The following is an 18396-nucleotide window of genomic DNA, read 5'->3' on the forward strand; positions in this document are numbered from 1 at the left end:
TTGTGGCATCTCTATAAAAATTTGATAGAAAAAATGAATTAATTTAACCAATCTGTGCCGCTCATGTCTTGCTGTTATTTCACTTGTCTCACTGACTTTGAGTTAAATCTACAGGAGGAAAGCAAATTGGACATAATGGGTTTAAATAAAAGTTTTGATAATGACTCCAAACTGCATCATTAATCAAACAAGTCAGTATAAAGCTATTTAGCATAACATTAGGTCTCTCTGCATGATGAGCCATTACACCGGCAGTGAAAGCTCTGCATATTCTTCCCAGGGCTTTAAAAACTCTTTAAAATTGACGCTATACTGATAACTGCATGCTGGATTTCTCATTATACTTTTTCTTTTGGAGAGTTTTGTGCACGCTGTCAGCAGTGTTGAATTTTTTCAGTTTTTCACCCTTTAAAATCATTTTACTGTGGCTAAAACAAAGTGAAAAACAACTCTCCATTTTCAAGTTTGTCCCAGGAGTTTTTTTTTGCAGAGAGAATGACCTGCCAGTCATCTGGGAGGAAGCTGGCTCGTGATCTAGGCACCCAACAGTGGGGCTCATTACAGTCTCTACATGGTTTTTGTATATTGAGTATTTCTGAAAATGCTGGTCTCCTAGGATTTTCATGCACAACCATCTCTAGAGGTTTTTACTCAGAAAGGTGCACAAAAACCCCTCAAAAAACCTTCAGTGAGCAGCAGCTCTGTGGACAGAAGCACCTTGTTGATGAGAGCGGTCAGAGGGAAGGCCACAGTAACCACTTTATACCTGTAGTAAGAGGCAGTAAGAGAGAGTTTCACTTCTGTCAGCAAAGAAGAGAAATCTGAGGCTGCAGTGGACAGACAAATTCGGCTCTGGGGAATCTGAAACACTTTACGCCCACACTTCATAATCTTTACAATCTAACTGCTGCTTCCAGCATGATAATGCACCATGTCACAATGCAAAATGTGGCCTTTTTATGAAGACAACAATGAGCGTTGAGCGAGCTCAGTGAGCTTCAGTGGTCCCTCCAGTCGTCTGATCTGAATCCAATAAAACACCTTTGAGGTGTGAGGAACAGGAGATTCGCAGCATGAATGTGCAGCTCACAGATCTACACCATTGTGCTGTGAATCTCTTGTGGAATCCATGCAATGAACCACTGAGCAAAAGGGATAAAGTAGTACCCAGTGTTTGTTTATTGCTTACAAGAAAGTGCTCAGTGAATGTGCATGGAGCTTCATTCCCAACCACAGAGGTATGGGTTTGTATAATAATAGCATTGTTGTTAAAACTAATTCATAATCTGCTTATAGTTAAGAAAATAAAACGTGTCTCCAAGTTGTCTGTTATGAACAGTATATTTTAGGGCTGTCATAATATTAGCCTTTCACCACATGGTAATTGTGACCAAAAGAATTCACAATATTATCATTATTGCAATATCTACAGACAATTCATCAAGTTTGTTTAATGTGTATTTCGTCACCTCTTTGAGTGAATTGGTCTTAAATACGAGCGTAGGGAGGTGGAGCAAGTCTGTGACGACAGATTTACAAAACCAGGCAGAGAGAAGGCAACAGATGAACTGTTAAACAAAAGATCCACAAGACCAAACAACCGCCAACATGAAATCATATATCATCATGTATTATTAACACATATGTCGATTCCTCTTCTTTTCTTTTTTTTTCAAAACCACCAATTCCAGTAAACAGTATGTTAGGTCGTGACCTCTGGAGAGGTGCCTCTGAAGGAAGCTGTAAATCTGGGTTTTTCGGTTGCCTACCCACAAGTCCACTTCAATCATTCCCATCATCCGTCACCTCATGTTGCCTTTTCCCTTTTCCCACCACCTCCCATGAGAATACAATACAATACAGATCACAGGGAGAGAAAACATACCAACATGGCTGAACTCAGCACAACACTGAACTGCATTCTCACTCTGTTTGGCCATAAAAGGGTTGTATATTGATGACTAATGTTTTATCAGATGACTCCCTTTGAGCTGTAATTAAAGGTGCATTAAGGCAGATATTCAGTGTCCGAACACACAAACTGACCGTAATACACGAGAGGACGAATCTACCGGACTGTTGACCAATGTGGATGAGTCAGTGATTACTGGGCCAGTGGAAAAACAAAAATCTATGACTCAAACCCTATTGTTTTTTAGCTCCAGACACATTTGCCACAGTGATATTGTTATTGTTCTGAGGTTTACCACTATGTTATTTACCATAAAATGATCTCTGCTAAGCTGCCGTAGGTCAAAGATAAGAACAGTATTTGTGTCCATTACCACTCACCGTACACGGTATCATAGCGATCAGTGTTATTGGTCATCTCTGTGTGCCAGAGGAAGTCCATTAAATAGAAAAAGACTAGGTAATGATCCTTAAATTGCTGCTTGTGATTGTGATCAACTATTTTCAAATCTCTTTGTGTTGTTTTATCAACAAACCAAACCTCCATTATGAAAATATGTTGTTGTTGAATTGATTGTTAAATTACTTTAGATAAGAATTTCAGCTACATAAGCAAAATGTGATAGAAAACAAGTGTACAACAGCATTTCTATTAAGTAAGCTTCCAGTTCACAGCTGCAAATTCATTTTTTTAAATATGTGTTATGGGCAGAGGCAGGAAATTGGGACAGTATTCTGCTGCATGGCTGGTAGCAAGAAGATAATTAATATAATCTGACAAGCACAGCATGCGAGATAATGAAGCTATAGTCTTGTTTGTTGGAATTATTTCTGCCTCATGTAGAGTTTACGTATATACTTTATCTACAAGGCCTTAGAGAGCTGCCTTTTTTCTTCACGTCATATAGTTATATGTTTTTTTTTTCCTTTGTATGTCAAAGAGTTCAGTTCTCACAGTACAAGCTAAAAAAAAACTAAAATGAACCTGATGAAACTGTCTACGGTAGATGTTCTGATGTCCTGACTTTTTAGTTAAGGCTGAGGCCCAGTGTCTAAATTTTAGTCAATCAGAGACCGACTTGTTTCCTCTGTGACTCAGTCTTCCCTTTGGTTTAACAACTTCCGTGAGTCAGACGATCACTCAGTACCTAGGATAGCTTAATGAAAGCCTCAGCCCATCAGACAGAGTTTTCATTCATTGTATCTGTCTGTGTGACAATTCAGATTAATCTAGTTGTGCATGTTTTCAGTGTCATTTAAAGGCACTTCTTGGTCATCAACTGCCATTTATTAATTTATTATAGTTGAGCGTGAAAGTGTTTACACTGGGAATATTTAAACAAGCTTCTCATCTCGTGCTTTGATTTTTTTTTTCATTGTGGTTGCAAGCGTTGAAAGGGTTGAAAAGTCAAATGCGATGCTGCAGGTTTCTTTTTTTCCCCCGTGTACAGTCCTTCATCACATTAGAAAGACACTTCTTTCCACCAGCTGCATGGCCATCACTGTTTGGATGCTGGTTATGCAAAACAACTTGTAAACAACACTAAGGGCCAATTATCCAGCAGGCTAATGCATAACACTGCAGAGAGAAAGCAGGGGTCTGCTGAGAGCGTGCTGCCTTCACTTTGGTGGCTCCTTTTCATAAATAAAATATTTATTCATGTGCTGCAATCCCAAGATAATGAGTCGAGAAGACATCTTCTGCACATGTTCTGTCAAACACATGGCTCTAGAAACCTGCGTTCATCAGCATCGAGAGACACTGACCTCATTCAAAAAACGGTTTCAGCTCCTGATAGCGTAGACACGACGCTGTTGCAGTCTGAGGGTGACCAGACAATAGCCTGTTAGCTCATCATGTTTAATTCACCATGACAACTCCATGGTGTCCCTATGACAACTATAGTGCCAGGATGGCCTGATAATTATGGTGAAATTATAGACTATTTGATGTGATCTGCCTCTCCTAGAATATTTACAATCGTCACCTCTGTCCTGTACGGTCCGGGTTAAATAGTTAGGTCAAGACATCAAAAAACAGCCTGTCAGTTCTGTTCAGCAGAGAAATTTGACGTCCTGAAACGAAAAAAGATCAGCATCTAGTAGGGAAGAAGTATGCAGGGAGTGGGCCTCAATCTCTTCATTTTTCCTCCTCTTCTTCGGTGTGAAGAGGATGTATAGCCTAGCATCTGGGACAACAACAAGGACTGTGGTGGGACCGAGGCACGGGAAGTATTCCTCTGAAAAAACATCCATCGCTATGTGGCCCCGGAGCAAACCTCCCACCCAGGGACAAAAAAATCCTTCTGCCGCCGCATTCATGGTGGATCTGAAGCACCCACAAGCGCCGGAGAAAAAGACACTCTCTGTCTGTGAAACCCCATCTGGTATTCAGGACGTTTGTCCTCCAGAGATTTTTCTGGACGAGATAACAGCTACAGCAGAACCACTCCCTCCATATAACCCAGGCCACGTTCATGACCTTTGAACTTAACTTTGAGGGGTGGCTCAATGGGGAAGGTAAAAAGCTGTACTGCTGTGATGCTAGACAAGATACAGTTTAATATCTTTTCTGGCATCAGAGCTGCAGCATTTATCAACAGCTGTGAGCCTAGAGGCTAACCTCGCGGCACTACCAAACATAATGAGTGCCCCGGCCCGTCACTACCACAAGCTCCTCACATCAATTTGTTTGCTGACAAACAGCAGCTATTTGGCTTTTTTCAATCTTGTTTTCTTGACAGGAATGCACCAAACATTTAAAAGGTTTTTCACATCAATTATTGTTGGGTTGATTGGTGTAGAGCTGTGCCCTTCCTTTTTCTTTTTTTCTAAAAAGAGTTCAATCTGAAACATTAGTCATTTGCTTTAATCTTAATTTGTGGTTTCCATTATTTTCCACAGCTTCACAGCATGACTCAGTCAAATAAAAAATAAATCAGTCACATTAAAAAGCAGTCATCTGTTTTAATGTTATGACAGATTGGTCTAACTGTGTGTGTGTATGTGTCACTTGAAAAAGCCAAGTACAGACATATTGGCTTTTTAAAAGAGAAAAACATTTTCTGGCTATTCTTCACTGTTACCGTTAGTCGATACACTGACAGTGGGCTAACCAAATCATAATGAAATCATGCTGTTTAATGCTTTTTATTATTTGTTAATCATTTTATCACTTTTTGATCCCTGATATCTCAAATAAAATGGTGAAAAATCTGTTCAAACTGTCAGTTTGTTTGACCAAGAAATTTCATTTACACTCATATAAATACGAATAAAATGGTGCATTTGCACATTTTCAAGAATGAAACTTGCTCGAAACATTATTATTATATATTATTATTAAAGTAACTATCAATTTATGGGCAGTATAATAAATTAATTTATTTTATTGATTTGTTTTGAACACAAGAGATTTTCTTACAACTTTCTGGCAGTTGGCAGCCGGTATGAATGGGTCAGTAGACAGTAGACCAGAACAAAAAGAAGAATGGAGCACAACATCGCTTGATGCCATCAGTGGAGTGCTCAGGGACTCACCACTGGAGACATGAGAGGTCAAAACACAACTGTACAAACATACTGTTCAACATGGCAGTGGATGTGACTCATCCCCTGAAGTCAAGAGCCAGCTGGTGACTTGTGTCAGCGGCTTCGTCTGAAGCATTTCACTTCTTCTTCTTCTTTCTTGCGGCCATTGGCACAAGACACTTCATGACAGCTTTCGGTCCCAACACAATCATCAAGCGCATACATCCTCAAAACCCTTCAAATATTTCTACATGTACCACTAAAATCAAGAAATGCACCAGCGGCGATTTCCATACACCAGGCACATCTTATAAAATGCATCTAGTCTTAGCTAGTGTCTGAGATGTTGAAGTTATGGAGTGCTTTCACACTGCATGCTGCCACAGTTTTCCATTGCCCCATGTCAATAAAGCACTGATATGGGACAGCTCTATTTGCTCGTGGAGGAAAGATTGAGGTTTGAGATCCCACTGGCATTGATATGAATCTTGGTCAATCTCATCAAAGACAACAGCTTTATAAACAGGTGCACTGAGGGAGTTTTAATCCTATTCACACTTGTCACGTTAAGTGTTTCATTTTAACTGTCACATTCATCTAGAGACTACGAAATGTATTTTTCTTTAATCTCAAGGCACCAGAGTGTTTTTACAGGAGTGCTCAACTCGAGGCCAAACAACTATAACCTTCTCCAACTCAACCTGACTGACTAACACCTGGACTTGATGCAGCAATTCTCGGTTTGAGAAGGTTCGCAGAATTTAAACTTAGCTGACCTCTGTTTCTCTATACTTCACCTCACACTGCTACTTCTGTCACAAGTGCACTGCTGTGGATGTCTTCAAGGAAACGCTGTCTTTGAGTGTAGCTACTCCACAATTATTTCTCTGTGAAAACAGACTTCAACTGTGATGGGATGAGATTTGCTGTAGTGTAAACTGGTTTGTTTTCAGCGGCAGTTGTTGACTGCTGGAGACAACATTTTGAAGGCTCAATAGCACAGCACAAAGCTAATGAACTAGTTCAATAGCTTCACTGAGGTAACCCAGAAAATCATTTCATAACGGTTACTGTTGTTTTCTTACCATTTTGGTGCAAAAATATTTTGTCCATTAAATAACAAAGCATTTTTTGAACCATTTCTGAAATTATGACTCTATTGTGTAGTCAAAAGAAAAGAGGACAGCCCTGTGGATATGTAACTTTGAAAATCAGGGCTAGTAGACAGAAAATGTTTTACCCAATGCTAAATGCTGAATGGATTCTGCTATACCTAGTCACCGTCAATGACCTTCTGAGTTAACAGTATCTTTTAGAGAAACTGAGAGTCACGGCTGGTATGCAAATGCTCACATATATGCAGTATAATGTATGAGAGGTAGCCTATAGATTGGGTCTGTCTAACAGCTATCCATCAAGTAACACACATCGACAAGATAATGGTTTTTCTTGTCATCATCCACCATTTAGACCAATTACCTAATGCTTTCACTGTTTGTAGTTGAGAGAAACAAATGACCAGAGATGTGAGAGATGTAGCCAACGCTGTTTCATTTCAGTGAAAATTCAATGGCACTACAATCCACAGTGGACACAGGCAGTTTACTAATGAAGTCATACTTTGGAAGAAAGAAAGTTACACAGGTGGTTTGAAGAGACAGATGTGCAGATGCCCCTTCAACATCTGTGTTCTGTATTCTTTATAAGTGACAAACTTTTTAATATCTGCCCAAGATGCATGAATGGGCAAATTGATATTCAAGCGTTCTGGTGACATTTGGCGGTGGTCACAGCCACATGTAATCACATATGTGTGCAATGAAATATGAATGAACATGCGTATGTCCCTGTCTGTGCTGACGGACTTCTTGGTCAACTCTGAAACCCAGATGAAAATTCAGTTTTTTTCCCAAAGCCAAGCAAGTCAGACAAGAATTTTTAATTTGAACCCTTGACGATGTGACAGATATAAAGTGTGGACCGTTCTCCACTGGGCGCCAGTCAGCGTGATCCCGCTGATAGGAAATGAGCAGCAAAACAAAAGCAGCCAGCCGAGACGCACTTGAGAGAATCTACTGCCAGGTGTGAGTTGTAATCTATCTCATCTGAATCTAGACTCACTCTGGGTGTTTCAGGGTAAAATATAGGATGTCTAAACACTGGCTCATCCACAGCTGCACTTCCACTTTAAAGTTGAGTTTTCTGTGTTCCTCTGCGAGAAAGGACTCCACTTCATCTTGTTTGACATATGGGATGCACCAGCGAGGGTAGTACTTTTGTACTCTCTTGGTTACCCATCATCCCCTCCCCTTGGACTCTTGTAGCCTCAAACCCAGCTGCTAACACACACATACACACACATTGTCCTGCCAGATGGTCAAGGCCAGATGACGTGGTCTACTGAACTCATGGCAACACTGAGGCCCAATCTCTTACAACATGGCACATCAACACACAGAGGCAAATGCACAGAGACATGGTGAGTCCACATGAAATCAACCAGGCAAAAACAGCGGACACGAGGGAATGAACATGCCTGTATAAATAGAGTCGCGCTGGGAAATTGTGTGTGCGGTGCAGCTTTTGCATGTTTGAGTGGGTCTTGAGGTTAATTGATGCATCGGACAGAGAGAAAAAAAAAACTGAAAGAAACTGAAAGATCAGAGGAAAGTGAGGTGAGAGGGGACAGCGAGGGAGACTCTGAACAATGGTGTCAAACCGAAGAACACTGGTCCAGTGATGGTTGCTGCCCTTTAACAATCACAGCTTTTGAGGGGGGAAGGAGAGGAGGTGCTTCATGTTGGCAGTGCCAGGGCCGGTACCAGCTAGCGTCAGCCTCCGCCACGGAGACAAATGACTGAGCCACTGCACTTATATACATGTGAAACTCACAAATGTACAGCAGAGGACCAAACTCATACATATTCTCTGTCTATACTGTGTTGAATGCTCAGTCAGCAAGTGCTTACAGATACAATACAGTACATGCAGGATGTGATCCAGCAAAACCCCACATGGAAAATGGTAAATTAGCCAATGGGGTCAACCAATGAGGAACTAGCAGAAGGCAAACACAGGGGGAAAGGAGGTAAAGAGAATATACAGCCAATTATACAGCAAGCAATGACCTATTTAAGTCATTTACACATCTGCTGTTTAGAGCTGCTTTAATCAATATATCCCAATGGAATTATAACTATAATGTGAAAAGTGAAAAACCCACAGAGTTTTCACCTGACTCAGCAGTTTGGCTCGTCTTTTTCAGTGTTTCAGTGTCTTTTAACTCATTTGTTTGCTTGTTTTCTGTTTTTACTCAAGACAGGCAATAAAACATCTATTCTATCATCAGCAGCAGCTGCAGACAGATTTTTGTTCGCCTTTGAGACCTGACAATGTTGTTAGATGACTACAAAGAGATAATTAGTCAGTTTAAAAAGGGAACCATAGTTTTATCATTTTGAAAACCTTACATCCTTTGATTAATTTTTAAAATGTTGCTGTTGAATATGAATCTTAAATGACAGTCTGATGTCAAGCCAAATACCTAAGTGTAAAGTGTCAACAGGAAGGCATCAAAGGCAGACTGGAGATGAATTAGAGCCTGGATTGGAGTGGAGACTGGGGTATATTAAACTGTGTCTTCTGCATCAAAATATTCATTGCGGAATTGATGGGGAGGAATCATGTATAATTTAAATAGGAACATCAAGGATAGGCTCGTTTTTAGTTGGCAAAGAGCAGATTAGAGATGTGTAGATGAAATTAACACATTTATGATATCAAGTTTTAAAGGATGATATCATGCTGCTTTTCTGTTTACATCTTATTTCTGCTTCTCCAACGGGAACTAAAAAAAATGTTTAATGTAGGTTCAATGATAGTTAGCTCTGTAAAGAAAGTTAACACTTGGCTCATGGTCAATCACAAGCTGTGCTGAATTTCTATTGAAGCATGTACTGGAGGTTGGGGCTATAAAATGAAGCCAACACAGACGACCCAAAAACTGCAATTCCTAATACGTAAAACACACCAATGCTGTAATGACTTTCTTGTCCTGTAGGTGGCATGTGCACAAATGAGAAGCGGCATTTACAGCAGTCATTATACAACTCAGAACTTTGAAAGTTTGAGTTACTTAAAAAACACATTTAAAACTCTCATGGTCTTTTTGCCTTTGACTGCACATTTTAATTTCATATTTTAATGTTTAATGTTGTATTTCTTCTTATGTTTTTAATCCATTATGTAAGGCACTGTAAGGCAATTTGTTCTACAAATAAGCCGGCCTTGCCCAAACAGCTGCCTGTTGTCAAGAAGCTGCAGCCTGATAAACATGAATTAGAGTGTATATGGGGTGCAAGCCTGTTACATAAAACTATTTCAAAGAATATCTGCTTTGGGCTTATGAAGGTCATGATGGGAAAATCTGATAAGATATTTAGCTGTAACAAGCCCGGGGAGCTGCTAGATATGTGTGTGATGGAGGTAGCAATGTGCGAAGAGGGAAAAAATCCATAATAGTTTGCTTGTTCTGCTCGTTTATCCACTCAATAAAAGATTACATTTAGAGTTTACAGCAAAAAAAAAGAAAGAAAGAAAAGAAATCGGCTAAATAAGTAAAAGAAAACATACAGATAAAAGCAGAAAGCGCTCTGTGGACCAGATGAAGGACATGTCAATAAATGAAAACCCTGCAGTGTACATAACACATTACTAATGCCATCAACCAGCCTGTCATCCTCATACACTAAAGCAGGTACTAAACATTCACAAGACTTCACAGACGAAAATATAATTCCCAATGGGCATGTTTTGATTCTGTTTTCATTATGGGTTGATCTGTATTTTCAGAAGCTTCTCTTTAGAGTTAGTAATGAGCCAACAGAGCGGCTGGCGAGTCAAGAGGAGCACTCTGACGAACTAAGCCAGGCCATGGCGCAAATCATTGCAAACGGAGGAAGCCTGGTTCCGCCCTTAAGATTTCAAGAGTAGCCAGCAGGTCCGAAATGCAATTAGAGGGAAGCCTGTAGTGTATGAAATAAGTGTTAACTGTCTCACACCAATATCATTCAATTTCCTTGATAGAAACTCAAGTGTGACCTTGAGAGGGGATGAATCCAGAAGGAAAATTGGTCTTCAGGATGACGCTCTCTTTCCATGTCATGTCCATAGCTCCATCAGCTTCTTTTTTCTTTTTTTTTTATCAAATGCTGTTTTGTTTTGAAATGTCAACGCCTCGTTTTCTTTTTTTAATCTAATTTTAGAAAATGCATTCCATTTGTTGTTTGCAACTGTGGCAGGGGGTTGGTCTTCAAGTGGTTATCAGTATATGGGTAATAATTATCTCTCTGCATCAAAGTCTTAAACAATCTGAGAATGCATTTCTTATTTTTTTCCAACAAAAGCCATTCAACGTATTTGCATTCTGTACTGTAATTGTCTCTCTATACAATACTTCTCATTGTTACTGGTGGAGGCCGCCTTTCCCGTTCAAGATTCAAATTGGCTTTCACAGGAAACAATACATGCATTAGTGTAGTGGATGAGGAAGAGAGAAGCTGATGGGTGGATTTCACAAATGCACACACACACACACTGCAGACAATAACGTTCGATCAGTGACGTCTATGATTCCTGGCGGTTTGTTTGTGTGAGCTGGGAACTGATGAACCACCTTCACCTTCCTCTGTTGCATTAGTCACCAAGACACAGCTGCTGACCCCTGCAATCGACAAGTCTTGCAATCTCACGAAATAGACAAACTTATGTTTATAGTCAAGGTAACTGGCCAAGTGAATTGTGTGTATCCTTGAACTCCAACAAACGCGTCAAATGCATTTCTTTCATCATAAAACATCACAAAGCTGAAGTTTAGATAGACTAAATCCAACATTGTTTACAGCCTGGTGAATTTCCTCTTAATCCTTTTTCTAATCTTCTGAAAAGAAAAACAGCACCATCGAAGGTCAGCAACTACACAGGGAATCTATAACTGCATCATACTGTATAAAAGGAGATGTCCAAGGCCTCTTTGATCATAAAGCAAGTTTAGGTTCTGTATAAATACAGTGAAAGTATCAACACACTCAGTCCAAAGACAAAATGTTAACAGGCCCTGAAACTGCTTTTTAAACAAGCCGACCTACTGTCCAGACCTGCAAGATTTCTTTCCTCTGAGTGTTTCACTGAAATCTGCTATATTTTTATATCTGATCAAACAGAAGACAGTCAGCTGGTCATTGGCTCACTGACTTGTTTTTACTGGATCTCCAGAAAAAGGGTTGGGAGAAAAGTAAAACTACATTCGGATCATTGTTGGTTCTTACCACTTCTTGTGGATATCAACATTAAAATGCTGGAAGAGTTTATGTTTAAGGATTACAACTTCAAAGTGAATATCTGTCTTTGTGACTTTGTGCATTTTCTTGTTCAGGTTCTTGTTGTTGCAATACTGTTTTCATCTTGTCTCACTGTGGATTTGGTTTGTATGGGGTTTATAGCCAAGTTTAATCTCATTAAGTTTGGCTGTATATTGGTTCTCACAGAGTTCAATAACAATCAGATGGAGAATACACTACATTGTATAGCTATAGCAGATTTTCCTGCAAAATTGCTTTCATAACCAGGCTCGTTTCATGATACTAGAGGTGAGAACAAAGGGAATTCAAATGCTCGGGCGAAGAAAGGGAAAAAAAGACTATTAAAGTGAGATGAGGTTTAGATAGATGGGGGGTGTGCACAGGGTGTTAAAATGTCCATATTTGTTTCTTAGCAACATGCTTTACAACAATTACATCACTAAAAAAATGACAAAGCAAGCACTGAAAACATATCTGGTCATCAGCTTGTTAAGCAGAAGAATTAAGTAGTTCCCATCTATAATGAACACCACAACAAAAAACATATAGCCTATTCAGCCTGATTTTGTTGTGAAATCCTTGATTTTTTTAATTTCTAATCCCAGCTCAGCTATTCTCATGCATCTCGTCCTTCATTCATTAAATCCTAGGTGGGGCCCTGAGCTGCTTATACCCAGAGAATATTACTGTATCAACTTTCCCAGCAGCCTTATCACACAGTCTTCAGCAGAGAGCAGAATTAGATCTTCACAGACAGCGTGTCGTTTCTTTTCACAGACACTGTGATATGAAGTTGAAGAAGATACCCTCCGGGCTCACTCAGGAGTGGTCTCTTTCTCACTGAAAGCAGCTGAATACAATCTCCTGTTCTCCTCTGTCTTCCTAATAAAAGATACTAGGAGGATTTAACTGGTTTTCAAAGCCTCATATCCTTAGATGCAAGAATATATGCACAGGAATAATTAGAAATACATTTCTCTGTTGCTTGCTACTACAGTATCATGCTGCAGCCCTCAGATATTGAGAACGTTGTTTTTTTTTGCACAAGAACAGATTGAGTTTAGGTAACCTGTACTGTTTCATCCATGGGTGTGGGTTGTAGGAGTGAACTGCAGCACAAAAAAAACTAATTGCAGAGAGAGGACCGTCTCCTCAAGCCAATTGCTTCAGAGAAAGAACCAAAATCCTCTTGTTACCTTGGTTTCACTTTGCATGCACCTGACAACCTTAGAGCAAAAAGGTGGGGAGGCTCGGCCCATGAATACAATTGTTGTACAGTAACTGGAGGTCTCTAACAGTGGATTTTGAAAAGCCAATGATTTGGAGCCAGAGGAAGCTGATTAATCAACAAATATCCTTGGCTGATATAGCTATTGGCAAAAAATTATACTGCATTTTTTTTTCTTCGTAAGACCACAGAAGCTTTCTATGTTTAGTTTTCAAGCTTTCTGTGGAAACAGTGTAAAAATCATCAGACACAGCACAAGTAGCATGACAGAAGCTGCCAAAATCTTATCTGAAGAAGTGAATTACTCCTTTATAACCGTAACTTCAGTTTAAGTTTGTCTCATCATGTATAACATGCTTTACTCATGCAGTTTGATTTGGTGGATTGCATTACTGGAATAAGATTTATTAAGATTATTGCTGCTCTGTGCTGGCCAGGATTACATCTGTTCCACAGATAGAGTGCAAATAGTACATAAAGTAACAACTGAGATTCCTCCCCGTCGGAAATGTATCATAGACTAAGAGATACAGTACTGTAGTACTGATACTGTAGCATTTTATAGTTGAGGGATATTTGTGGGGAGAGATAAAGTGAAATGGAAAATATATTATATGAATGCAACATCCCATTCTGGCCATAAAATCAGCTGTTCCAGTGTTTAACCCTGGCCAGAAATGTTTAGCTCACAGTTTTTAACCAGAGTAACAGCACCATTTCATGCAGTCTTTACTAGTGGTATGGGTTATTACGAGGAGTTATGTTATCAAATACAAACTGATTTTGAGCAAAAGTGGCCCTCAAATAGCTGCTTTGTAAGGATTATATGCCACACTTACTCTAAGACCTACTTGAGGCAATCATCACATCAATAACAATTTTAATTTAAAAAAAAGTAGCTAACAACTATTTTGTTTTTTTGGAAGATGATTGTTTATCACATCTGTCTCCCAAAAACAGTTGTGATCTTTGTTTTTTACACTCAAATCTTGATTATTATTATTATTTTTTATCTCTACACTGATTGACAGAATCTATCAAGTTGGAAAAATACAGAACTGCTGACAGGGCACTTTGTAAAAGAACAGTCTATTCCGTTGACTTTTATCCCCAGTTTTACAGTAATAGGATCATACACAGAAAACCATCTGCCCTTTTCAGCTACCTTGCCCTTAGCTGTCTGGTCAGACAACCATCCCACCAAGTCCCTCCCACTTTTCTCTGACTCTCTTGAGTTTCTATCCACAACTGCTGTTAATTTCTCCTCAGTTCACCCGGTGATGAAGAAGAAACAGTGACCCAGACAGAGTCAGGACGGAAAAGGCCGACGGACAGATAGAGGGGGCCTGTTTTTGCCGAGAGGGGGCCTGTGGAAGAGTCATCCAGGTAATGGAGCCATAATGGGCTTTTAACAGCCGCACAGCTGATGCTGGTGTTTGCCCTTCAGTGGAAAAGGACTGCAAACAGGAAGTGCTGCATGGAGACATCCCCAGACACTGGACAGGCCGGGATGAATCATGACGCCTGCTGATGACAACCACACCAAAACAGGCTCCAATAAAGCACTGCTAACCTGCCCGTCATAAACCACTCACACTCAGTCTATTTGATGGAAATTCCTTTTATTTTCTTTTGCTCAAACCCTGAATCCACCTAATGGTGCTAAATTAGTTCAGCCTTGGTGGACAGGTGAGAGGAAGGCTTTAAATGTCTGGAAACTGGAAAGAAAATGGGATTTTTACACACTATTTGAGAGCTGGGCTGACCGAGCAAAGAACCAGTTAAACATTAAACATCAAACTGGAATCCGTGAATTCAGAGATATATTTTGAAGCAACTTTTTGATCAGTAACTATCAGACAGAACACACTGATCCCTTTCACTTGGACTGATTTCTCTACCACACCTTTATTATGACAAATTGCTCTTTGGAACACTTACTCACATGTCCTCATTTACCACATTGATGAGTCTAAATACCAAGATCGTTTCATTGCTTAATGTTGTAACTATAGCTCAATAATGTTCACTTTGAAGCAAACGTCTGAGACTGGATTATGAACACTGCACTCAGATCACGTCTTAGGCTGCAGCTTACTTCGCTCCTTAAACATGCATGATGAGATGCAACTGTGTGAGGAAACTGAGGTTAACCAAAAGTCTAGTGAAAGAAAATAACAGGGAATCACCATAAGTGATGTAAAAATCGAGCCAGAAAAAGTAACTGAAGCAATAAATAACCCTGGTTACCTAGTATAGTAAGCTACAGTGCTGTATGTGAGATCATTCATGGATACTACGTTGTCACCAAAGTGATGGAGCCGTGTGTTGTGTGGGTGGCTGCTTTGAAATATCACTTGTGTCGCTGGTGGATCCTCTAAGTCTGCTCCATGCTGATCAATGACAAGTGTTCAGCAAGAGGGACATTAATTAGCTGCAGGAGAGGGAGAGTATCGAGTGGCTAACAGATCAATGTGACGGAGCCTCTGCGAGATAACTTAACTGCTCATAATAAAGAATCTGTGGGAACAGCGAGAGAGAGAGTGCTGGCTCTCTGGTGCTGCAAATCTCCCTCGGCACAAGGAGTCATGATTACATGCTCAAGCACACCGCCATGACAGCATCAGTATGGACACACAAATCCAATCATGCATACATGCATGCACACACACACAGTTACGCTGATGAATTGGCTCTGCAAATATTACATCAATATTGACTTGTCTTTCAAAATCATTTGGTTAGTGCCAATCACCCTGTAATGCACTTGGAATGATTTTGGATACATATCAATCAGTACTGCTCTGACTGTCAGAAGACCTGAACCAACTCAGTAATAATGGCAATTCCATTGTTAATAATAGTAATAATAGTGTAACTATTTACAACTGAAAAAAATGACAAAAATAGGATTATTTACTCTGTCACACTATCTTACTCACTCCATTGTCCCATTATTTAGTCTATGTTCTAGGCCTGTACAAATCTGGGTTTGTAAGTAATATAATCAGCAACATGTTATTTCTACAGGATAATAAGTTAACCCTAAAAAAAAAAGATGAAGTAGCTTGTATTACCCATGAACTTTACAAATTTTGTAGCATTTAATTAGTGTCAAACATGGAATTGTTTGCTTAATTATGTGCAATTATGTTGTTCAAAGGTCCATAATAAGCGGTGGCTTATGATAAAAAAGCGTAAACTGCTGGTAAGTCAAGTTTACTTTAGCTACTGGAAATACAAACATTAGCATAGCATATTGACAGGACTAGCAATATGCTTTACTGTGAAACCTTGAGCTCTTGAATAAGCATGCTTTTTGGTAATAAGCAATGGAAACAATATTATGACAGGCTTAAAAGCTAAAAGTATATTATCATCCTCACGCTCAAGATCTGCCTGTGGCGGCCAGTCACTAACTAGGCTAGTGTACACTACACAACAGTATTGATGCTCTCTTTTCTGTCTTTTAAAAGCACATTATCTTTCCATCAAACGATCTCTCTTGCCGTGTTATCCTCACGTGAAAAGCATAACTAGACAGCCAAGTTCCTTTTTGTAGCTAAGCCAGCTTATGAAATTAGTGCTAATTAGCTAATTAGCTACAGCTGAGTCAATTTGCCAGTGACATTATTGCCAACAAAAATGAAGAGTTATTTGTTAAGACAAAAACTTGAGTTGCAGACTATGTAAAACAGCGGCATTGACATTTTTTGTTTTACTTTTTGAGTTCATAGCTAGTGCTAATTTTCAACTCTTATCCCTTACAGGTTTGAAAATCATGATGGTAACAGCTGGTGTCAGTGATGATGGATGGTGGTAACAAAAGGTCAGAGAGAAAATGCAGAGTATCAGGGTTTCAGTAAGGACATTTTATCTGCCTATAGAGAGATCTAGAAGAAACATGTTTTAGCCCTCAAAATGGCTGTAAAAAGACATTGAGACAATGTTGGAAAATAATACTGAGTATAGATAATCTTAATAAAACTGTTCTCATGCTGTTCCATCCCTTTAAAAAATGGCAAGCTCAAAGAAGCTAATACAATTAAACTATTATCTCATGTGCGACTGTAGTGAGTTCACATGGCCAGATCATTCCCCTCTCTTGCATTTCACCTCAGCTCACCCTGAAAACAATTGAGACTGACACAGAGGCAAGAAAACAAGCTGCACTTGTCTTCCATCTGCCTTCTCTTGAACATTTGGCCTCTGTGACAAATGCGGTGAACATCTAGATGGTTTTATTCTCTTGAAAAATGAACAACCAACTTCCCATCTAACAAACTTCTAACTTTCCTCATTGCTTGCTGTGATTACTTTTTCCCGGTATGCCTCCAAACAGGCAGCTATGAGGAGCCAACACACTATAAGTCTGCAAATGATGTTTGGCTCAGGGCGTTTGACCACAGAACATATTGTATGCAAGGAGAAAAAAGAATGTCTTCATCCTAGGAAGCTCCCGAGGCAGCATCTTCACTCAGCCTCCATCATCAAGGTTGACAAGAGCTAACAGAAGCAGCAGAGACACTAATGAATTTATTGACATGGGGAAAGAATAGACATCAAGGATGCTGATTTCAAGGGTAAGGTCTTGTAAACTTGTAATTTAACCTACCTGCTGCTTTTACACAGCTATTACTGTATGCATGCAGTGTGCTTAAGTTAAAGTAGTAAAAAGACCAGTCTACTTAGTTGTCAGTCGTAATCAAATCTGAGCTGTTACCTCATTAAAAAACAGAAGAAATCAGCAAATTTGTACAAGCGACTGCAGTTTTCCTCCAGCCGTGGGGATAATCATCCCATTTTGTGAAAGAATGTCGACAGCAGTCAGCTAAGAGCCGACCTACAGATGCCGTCTGTTGTGCATCAGACTCTGCCCTCATCTGCTGAGCTGCAGTATTACAAAATAACTTTTAACCCCGTCTTTCAACACCACAACACGTCACAATGGATGTGACTGAGGGAAAACGTATCTAAGAGCAAACCTGTGTGTAATGGGGTGCCTGTTCCCCTGACCTCTGAGATTTCCTTATTATGAGGAATAGCTGGCTTCCACAAACCTAGGTTTCATTCATCATTGTAGCGCTAACTTTTGATTAGCCACACTGCTGACCGCAAACAAATGTCACAATCCAGGAATAAAACCTTCTGAGCCTAGCATTGTAAAGCCGAAGCCGTTCATTGTTGCAATAAAACAGATACTGAGTCAAGATAGTGGTGTTAAAGGAGCTACTGTGTCCATGCGGATTTAAGGCTGTCATCTCGGGTAGCACATTTCAGTGCTTTTCCACTTTTGTCTTATGACTACTGACTGCCTGAGAAAATGCCAACATTTTTTTCCGGAAAAACAAGTTATGATTTTATATT

The 18396-nt window shown here is 39.7% G+C and overlaps 1 protein-coding gene across 1 annotated transcript in view; it reads right to left on the reverse strand.

The window, feature by feature from the left end:
* The window catches only part of LOC146972463 (myelin basic protein-like), a 47484-nt gene that overhangs the window by 2396 nt on the left and 26692 nt on the right, over positions 1 to 18396 (reverse strand). The window lies entirely within an intron of this gene.

This window comes from Trachurus japonicus, chromosome 16, assembly GCF_045865225.1.
Source record: "Trachurus japonicus isolate A0001 chromosome 16, Traja_1.0".
Lineage (NCBI taxonomy): Eukaryota > Metazoa > Chordata > Actinopteri > Carangiformes > Carangidae > Trachurus > Trachurus japonicus.